Source organism: Musa acuminata, chromosome BXJ1-3 (genome assembly GCF_036884655.1).
Source record: "Musa acuminata AAA Group cultivar baxijiao chromosome BXJ1-3, Cavendish_Baxijiao_AAA, whole genome shotgun sequence".
In the NCBI taxonomy this organism is placed as follows: domain Eukaryota; kingdom Viridiplantae; phylum Streptophyta; class Magnoliopsida; order Zingiberales; family Musaceae; genus Musa; species Musa acuminata.
In genome coordinates, this window is record NC_088329.1 from 7509300 (window position 1) to 7517601 (window position 8302).

An 8302-nucleotide genomic window follows, 5' to 3' on the forward strand; every position below is an offset into this window, starting at 1 on the left:
CTTTAAAACAAGCCTTTCTATGATCTAGCGGGCAACATGCTGGTCTTGCTTCTACATTCGTTAAAGGGAGGAGTCTTTTAGCACTTACAGCAGTCGAGAGTCTCACGATGGAGAGCTGATCCCTCGGGCCCAAAGAGAAAACTACTAGTCGCATTGCACACTTCAGCATCCGAAGTTTCTCTCTTGTTATACCGTGGCTCATGTCCAATATCATCACTAGATCAATCGAAGTGTGAAGAGGGGTGAAGGACTCCTCCATTAGTGCAGTTAGTAGATCAGGTGTGTGAGGGACCACAAGTAGCCCATATAACTCATCCTCTCGTTTCACATCCTCCTTCTCGTCATCGTTGTAAGCTTTCTCATCCTTGTCCTTGTTGGCTGCTTTTGGTATAGGATTGAATCACACATCCCCTCCTTGGTTGGGCTTTGACAAAAGATTAATGGCTCATCATCGTAATAGACCTTAGTAGCAACAACAACTGTGGTAGCCACTCTGTTCTCCCATAACTGTCATTCCCTACCTTTGTTGGTGTTCTGGATGTCAACGTTGGTGGTTTTCCTATTCGGGTTCTGGTTCTCTATCTCTCCCATTGCCCCTCGACAACGAGTGCATTGTCTTCTTAACAATAGAGTGCAGAAAGAAAGGGTGCATTGTCATAGACAAACTTCGAAACAGGATGTTTGATGTAATGCTTATGTATGTCCATGTCTTTCTATTTGTTTATGCTTTGTACGGTATGTAGAGGGACGACCAAAAGCTTAATAGTCCCATTTTAGTTGGGTTTGGTGGCCTCTTTAGGCTTGTAAATAAAGGTTGTGTCATGTGGACACTTGTGAGAGATTTTTGATCTATAATGGACCTTTGTTGTTGACACTTATGGGATGATCGTTCTCCTACACAGAAGGTCCTGTCGGGTGGTTACCGACTATGGCCCCTTGACAAGTAAGTCAGTGTGGGGTTCTACTTTTTCTCCCTCCCCCTGGGTCGGATGCCAGCCAGGAGCTTTTATACTACTGTACAGGGTCAGTCGTATGCGGGTTTAGCGTGACGGTCAATCCTCGAGGGGTGAGATGGTACCTTTGTGCCGCCATCGTCTCGGGACGTGCAGAACGACACCATGCGGTGCCGTCTTGGGCTTACCAGGACGGGATATACTGAGCGACGTCTTGGTACGATTGCTTGCTCGACACGTGAGGGTGCTTCTTTTACTGATTTGACTGTAGTGTGATATGACATCGATTGTAACGGGACTTGCTAGAAAGACTAATTATGGCTCTTTCTGGACTATGTGTCGTTAGTGTTTCTTTTGAATTGTTTCCTTTAGGTGCTTTTGCCAGCTCGGTTTTCAGCAAACATAATGCTTGGGGCAGTCAACTTGATGTTTGTCTTAGTGATCTCTCCACGAGTTTGAATCTAAGTTAAATTGGTCAGACTATCATACATTATGGTTGCATCAACATGTATGTATACATACGATCAGCTGTTTCGTTTGCTTTGGTTACCAACAACAATAAGTGCTATTTTTAGAACATTGCCAATTGTTTTGATACTGCATTTACTGCACTACTCCTTTGCTGAATTCATGATATATCTGCAGCCATCAATATAGAGAAGGACGCTTTATGCATAGAATTATTACTAATGACTTAACGTATTCTAATGGAATAAGAATCTCGCAAAATAGGTCCAAGTATGGTCATGGCTTTATGCATAGAGTTGTTGGTCATGCTCAATCCAACTTCTTTGGCGTTTGGTGGAACTGTGCTTCCATTGATCATTAAGATTCCAGGTATGCCGATGCGTCCACATCACAGCGGAGCCTACATCCAGAAAAATGAGGTGTCCCTGCAACAGTTATGATCGTAAACAACTTGGCCTTCTCATTGGTCAATCTATGATTCAAGATAAACATGAGATAGAATTGTTGCTTTGCGTTCGTTGGCTTGTGAAACATGAAAAATGTGTGAAGGCAACTCACAAGCAGCATATGCTTATTTTTGTTAAACAATGATAGAACATCCTAGAGATGTCTTCTCCAAAAGGCATTTGAACTATGAATATAATACATTAGGACAAAAAGATGGTCGTGGAGATCCTTCTTTCCCTCCCGCAAGTAATGTCCTAAGTATGTAACGTTAGTATAAAGGTCAAAGAATAAAAATAAAAAATATGACCAACTTGAAGGGGTTAAATAGGATCAAAGAATGATAATTGTGCCTCCAATTTTGAGAGAGAAAACTTTTGTCGGATTACTGTCCTGCCACTGGATCTTATCTTATTCATTGATTAAAAAAAGACACAATATATAAAATCTTTCACAATTTATGAGACAACAATACATTTATTTTTTATATTGCCGTCATTAATTTCTGGGTACACCTATTTATATATAGATTAAATCATTTTTGAAGAAACTTATTCATATGTTTGATTACATTTTTGAAGAAATTAGTGAGACTGGAGCATTCTATCAACTCGATGACTATAAAAGCTGGCCTGGAATATCAAGATTGATAATGGAATGTGATGTTGAGATTCTAACCAAAATAAAAGCTTTTGAATTAAATTAGGAATACTCTAAGTTTACTTGATGGACTTTTTTTTTTTTTTTTTTTTAAGTTGATAGATTTATTGAGTTGATAATGGGAATGTGATGGATTTTTTAAGTTGATAGATATATTTTATTATTTCTAATATTTATTTAAAATATATTATGTTATCAATTGATCCACTAATTAGACTCATACCTACTGACTGCCATCATAATCATGACCAATTAATTATGCATTATAGGGTTGACTTTTTTTCGTTGGAAGAAAATTTAGGACAATGCTCAATCGATTATTTTACCTACTCCCAAGGAAAAGAAAACGACATCATGCAATCTCCCCCATTTAGCACGGCCTCTCGTGAGCGTGACATGCAGCCATAAAGAACGAGGAACCTCTACCGTCCCCTTGTCATACACGAGAAACCATCGCAAAGCACAAAGCATGGCACTTCCTCACATGATTGGAGAACGATTGCTGGAGATTCATTCTCCGATGGAAAGCCATTTGGCCTATGAATATGCTATCAACTTCCGCGTGCAGCAAGCATGCTATCAAACTGATGAGGACAAAAATTATGTTGTCATCAACTTGTCTACTTGGCAAAAAATTTTTTGCCAAGGTTTTGGTAGACTTTGACAGCTAATCTACTTGGCAAAGATTTTGATAATTAATTTATTTTAAGATATTGAATTTAAATCTCATCTTTATTATTTATTCTTTGAAAAAAAGAATGATAGACGAATGTGAATAGGGTAGCCAATGATTACTTCTATTAACCTCATGCAAGACATCAAACAATTTACACTCAATATTCCTATTATAGTTCCAAAGAAAACAGGAGGATTCTCCTCGATTATGATCTCTGCATCCCATTCCACTACCAATCTTGATATTCCAAGTTGATAGCATATTTCATGATAATTTTTGTTGTCAACATAATGTACAAACTGGCACTATAATAAAATTTGAACTTTTTCTAAAAAAAAAGAGATTAATTGTGATTAGTATTTTGTTGATTAGAAAATTAATGTTAAAGGGGCTTGGATTACATAAGTAAAGTCACATATAGTTACAATAATAAAAAAATTAACTCAGTGTTAGTTTGATTATAGAATAAGTAATATTAAAATAAATATTCACCGGTGTTAAGGAGAGAGAGAAAAGAATAATAAAAATCCAAAAGAGAAATTAAAAATCAAAAACGAAAAAAAAATTACTAAAGATCAACAACCAAGAACATGCTTAAAATCCTACACAAGATTAGCATAGTTTAGTAACTTCCACCTACATCTACAGTGAAAAATTAAATTTCTAAAAATTAAATTTCTCTCTATATAAGATCAATTATAAGGTTTGTGTTGTAGTCATCTCTTCAATGGAGCTGGCCAAGAAAGTCCTCAAGACATACATCCTCGAGTGCTATGGTCATTCCAAATTTAGTTTGATATCGTACCAAGACACATGAAGGATTGAAATGTACGATCGCTCTGACTTGGGCTTCTATTAAAAGAATTAAATTAAATTAAAAGATAGAATTAAAACCTCTATCACAATCAAAGGGTAAAAATAATTATAATATCTAAAATTTAGTGAGAATAGAGAGGTCATACCATAATAACGATCACTATCAAACAGACAATTGTGAAAATAATAAATCAATAATAAATTTGATATATTACGTATAATAAAAATATATGAATATAGTCTTAACAATTGACTCTTTGTAACTCTCATCTCTTTCCTAACCCTTATTATCAAGTAGTTGTGCATAATCACTATAAGAATCTCCTACAAAGTATTATATTAAGAACATATCAAGCGTTTTAAGTGAGGGAACCAGACAAAAGAAAAAAATGATAAGACGATACGAAGGAATTGCTTAGTATAATCTTGTATCACAAGGAAAAATAAATTAAGAAGAATATATATACTTATAAAAATTATAATAATTTGAGGTCAAGCTATCACTTGACTTTATAAGAGAAAATGAGTTCCTCCATGAAAGCTTTTTGTTAAGGTTTTATTGGATTCTTTCCATTTAACTTGTATGCCAATGTACAATTAATATGTTGATAAAGACCTTATCGAGAGGTCAAGAATACTCGATCTGTGGTTGGTGGAACTATGCTTATCAAGATTCTCCATGGTGGGACCTACAATTAAAACTATGATGGCCAACACCTTGCTTAAATCTTTTGTCCAGCTACAGAAGAAATGTATAGTTCCAATTGCCTCTATCCTTTTAGCGTATGAAACATCAACATACACATCAACATCTTCATATCTCACAGTTATCATAGCACATCTGTCTTTAGAGGAAGTAATACTTCATCAAGGATTGGATATTTTATGCAAACATCCAAAAGAAATCTCGAGGAGAGACTCAACCTGTGTGGTCAAAAGTAGAGGCCTCTTTTGTCCTTGCCCAAGACATGGCTTGATGGTAGAAAGTAATATATCAAAAAAAGAAAAAAAAAAGAGGATATGTTTTCTTATCCTTAATTCAATAGATTAAAAATTAAAAAGAATGAAGGACACGGAAGTTTATATGTCCAAGCCTAGTGATTGCCTAAGAGAAATTGTATATAGTTAAAAAAAAAGTCTAAACAAAGAAAAAAAAATTGAAAGAGTCAAACGACACAAAGAGACACTTGTTGATTATAATGCTATCATTGATTTCTAGGTACAATTAATTAAAAAAAATCTATAATGTAAATAGCCTGCTACAGTTTTAATATAGCCATATAAATATAATATGATAAGATAAAATAACTTTATCTTTATATAAAGTGTTTACCGATGTGATATCTAATTGCAGATCACCAAGATATTTTAAAAAATAATAAAACTTACTAATGACGCAGGCTTACTGTGAGATCTAATCATCATAATTATGAAATCATAGGTTAATAATGATGCTCGGACGATTTCTATAAGAAAACTTCCAAGTTTTTAATTTTTTTTTCCAAAATGATACTCATACTTCAAATAATACATAAAGTACCTCTCAATAACCTCAATGATATTTTGTCTACCAATTTTTCCACTTATTTTTTTTTATCAGTTTTGAATTACAACGGTATTTTCCAATATATTATAAAATTTTATTAAGGTTCTAAAAGAATTATAAAACTATTAAAAAAAATATAAGTGACATCATATTATGTCTTTTGGATTATTAAGGGATATTTCAAATATTATTAGAAATAGAAAACCATTTAAAGAAACATCTTTTGAAAAAAAAATTAAGAAAATCGCACATGATGACAAATTGGTGTTTGCTTGAGAGGTTGGTTTTCCCATTGGAAGAAAATTTTGATATAACTTGTCCTACTATTTGGATATACGATTATCGTGCCTATTATTTCTATTAATATCAAAAGAACAAAGTACTTGTTGAAGACCAATTAATATCAAAACAGATTAACTCTGCCACAATATTCAACTATAAGTTAGAAGAGAATTTTGATCTAACTTGTCCCGCTAGTTGGATATTCAATTATCCTGTCGACTATTTCCATTATTATCAAAAGAACAAAGTACTTGTTGTGCAGCAATTAATATGAGAATAAATCAACTCAGTGCCCCAATATCCAACTGTCAGTTAGAAGAGAAGAATTTTGATCTAACTTGTTCCGCCGCTAGTTAGATATATAATTATCTTATTTATTATTTTTATTAATCTCAAAAGAACAAAATACTTATTAGTTCGGTACAGTGTCACAACTATAAATCAGCAGGCACTCCTTCCCTTCCCTTGTCAACATACGTGAGCTACTACCATCACAAAACAAAACCATGGCAGTTCCACCCCTCCTGCTCTCCTCTCTCCCTTCTCTTCTCGTTGTTCTCGCACTGCTGTCTTCACTTCTTCTCGCAGGTCGGAAGGCGAGAGGTGGCTCGGCGACCAGGAAACTCCCTCCAGGCCCACCCAAGCTCCCCGTCATCGGCCACCTCCACCTCTTGGGGAGCAGCTTGCTGCATCGCTCCCTTTGGGAACTCTCCAAGAAACATGGACCTCTCATGCACTTGAAACTTGGTCGAGTCCCCGTTGTCGTCGTGTCCTCGCCGGAGATGGCTAAGGAAGTGCTCAAGACACACGATCTTGAGTGCTGCAGTCGGCCTTCGCCCCTCTCCTTTTCCAAGTTTTCATACGGTTTCTCCGACGTCTCCTTAACCCCATACGGAGAACGATGGAGGCAGCTTCGGAAGTTCTGCACCGTCGAACTCTTCAGCGCCAGGAAGATCAACTCTTTTAGGGACATAAGAAAAGAAGAGATGGAGCGAGTGACGAAACTGATATGTTCTCACGCTCGCGCTTCGACCATGGTCAACCTGAGCGAGTTGCTGCGCTCGCTTTCCTGCAATATGACATGCAGAACTGCCTTTGGCTCCGGCTTCGACGATGGAGGCGACATCCAACTCCACGACATGCTCAGAGAAGCCCAAGCGGTGGTCGGTGGCTTGTTTTTATCTGATTACTTACCATTGTTGGGGTGGGTTGATAGGCTAAGTGGGATGAGATCCAGACTTGAAAGGGCCTATCTCAAACTCGATAGCATCTACCAACGCCATATAGATTACCACCAAGATCGATTGAGGCAACAAGGTAAAGAGGACGGAGACTTCTTAGATGCTTTGCTCCGCATGCAAAAGGATGAGGAGGGTCTAACAGAAGACCACATCAAAGGAGTGCTCATGGTAGTTGATGCCACCCTTTTCACACCATCCAGTTCTTGTTAACGCCTTTTCTCTTTCATAATAACCAAGCTCAAATGCAGAATATTTTCGTTGCTGGGACGGACACATCCTCGGCAACCGTGGAGTGGCGATGGCGGAGCTCATCAGACAACCTGAGCTGATGAAGAGAGCACAAGACGAGGTAAGAGGATGTGTCGGAAGCAAAGGGGAGGTGAAGGAGAGTGACCTTCACCAACTTCATTTCTTGAAGTGTGTCATCAAGGAGACGATGAGGCTGCACCCTCCCGCTCCGCTGCTACTTCTTAGGGAAACCATGCAGCACTTTAAGCTAAATGGCTATGATATTCTACCCAAAACATGGATGTATGTGAATGCTTGGGCGATAGGAAGAGATCCCAATTCGTGGGGGAGGCCTCATGTCTTTGATCCAGAGAGGTTCATGCATGACTCCATGGAGGCAAATGGGCAGGATTTCAAGCTCATACCATTTGGCGAAGGTCGAAGGATCTGCCCCGGTAAGAATCTTGGAATGTTAATGGTGGAACTTGTGCTTGCCAACCTCATCTACTCCTTTGATTGGCATTTACCACCTGGAATGGTGAAGGAGGACATCAGTATGGAGGAAGCCCCTGGTGTTACTGTACATAGAGAGTATGCTCTTTGTCTCATGGCCACCAAATATGATGCAACAACAGCCTGAATTGCTCGTGCATGTTAAAGTACTAATATGTCTAAGTACTTTAAATGATACTTTTGTTTATTGTACAAGTGATTTAAATGATTCGTGCTAATATGTTCCTGTTAAAGTATCAGATTGAATAAAGGCAGTCATATGTGTCGATTTGTGCAATTAAAACATCTGGCGATATCTTCTGTTTGTGATTTATTGTTTCATGAAAAGAAGTGCGTGACTATATTTCATAACTTTGTGGTTGGATTGTTCACTTTAAGAGAAGAGTATATACTCTTCTATCAACTAACCTAACAGCACCTTCTGTCATTGTAAGGTTAAGTGATAAGAATTGAGACTTTTCTTAGTGGGATTATG

General features: G+C 37.2%; 1 pseudogene; it reads left to right on the forward strand.

Moving 5' to 3' along the window:
- The first annotated feature begins 6343 nt into the window (after nucleotides 1-6343).
- LOC135636887 (cytochrome P450 71B37-like) lies at nucleotides 6344-8091 on the forward strand (annotated as a pseudogene).
- Nucleotides 8092-8302: the final 211 nt, after the last annotated feature.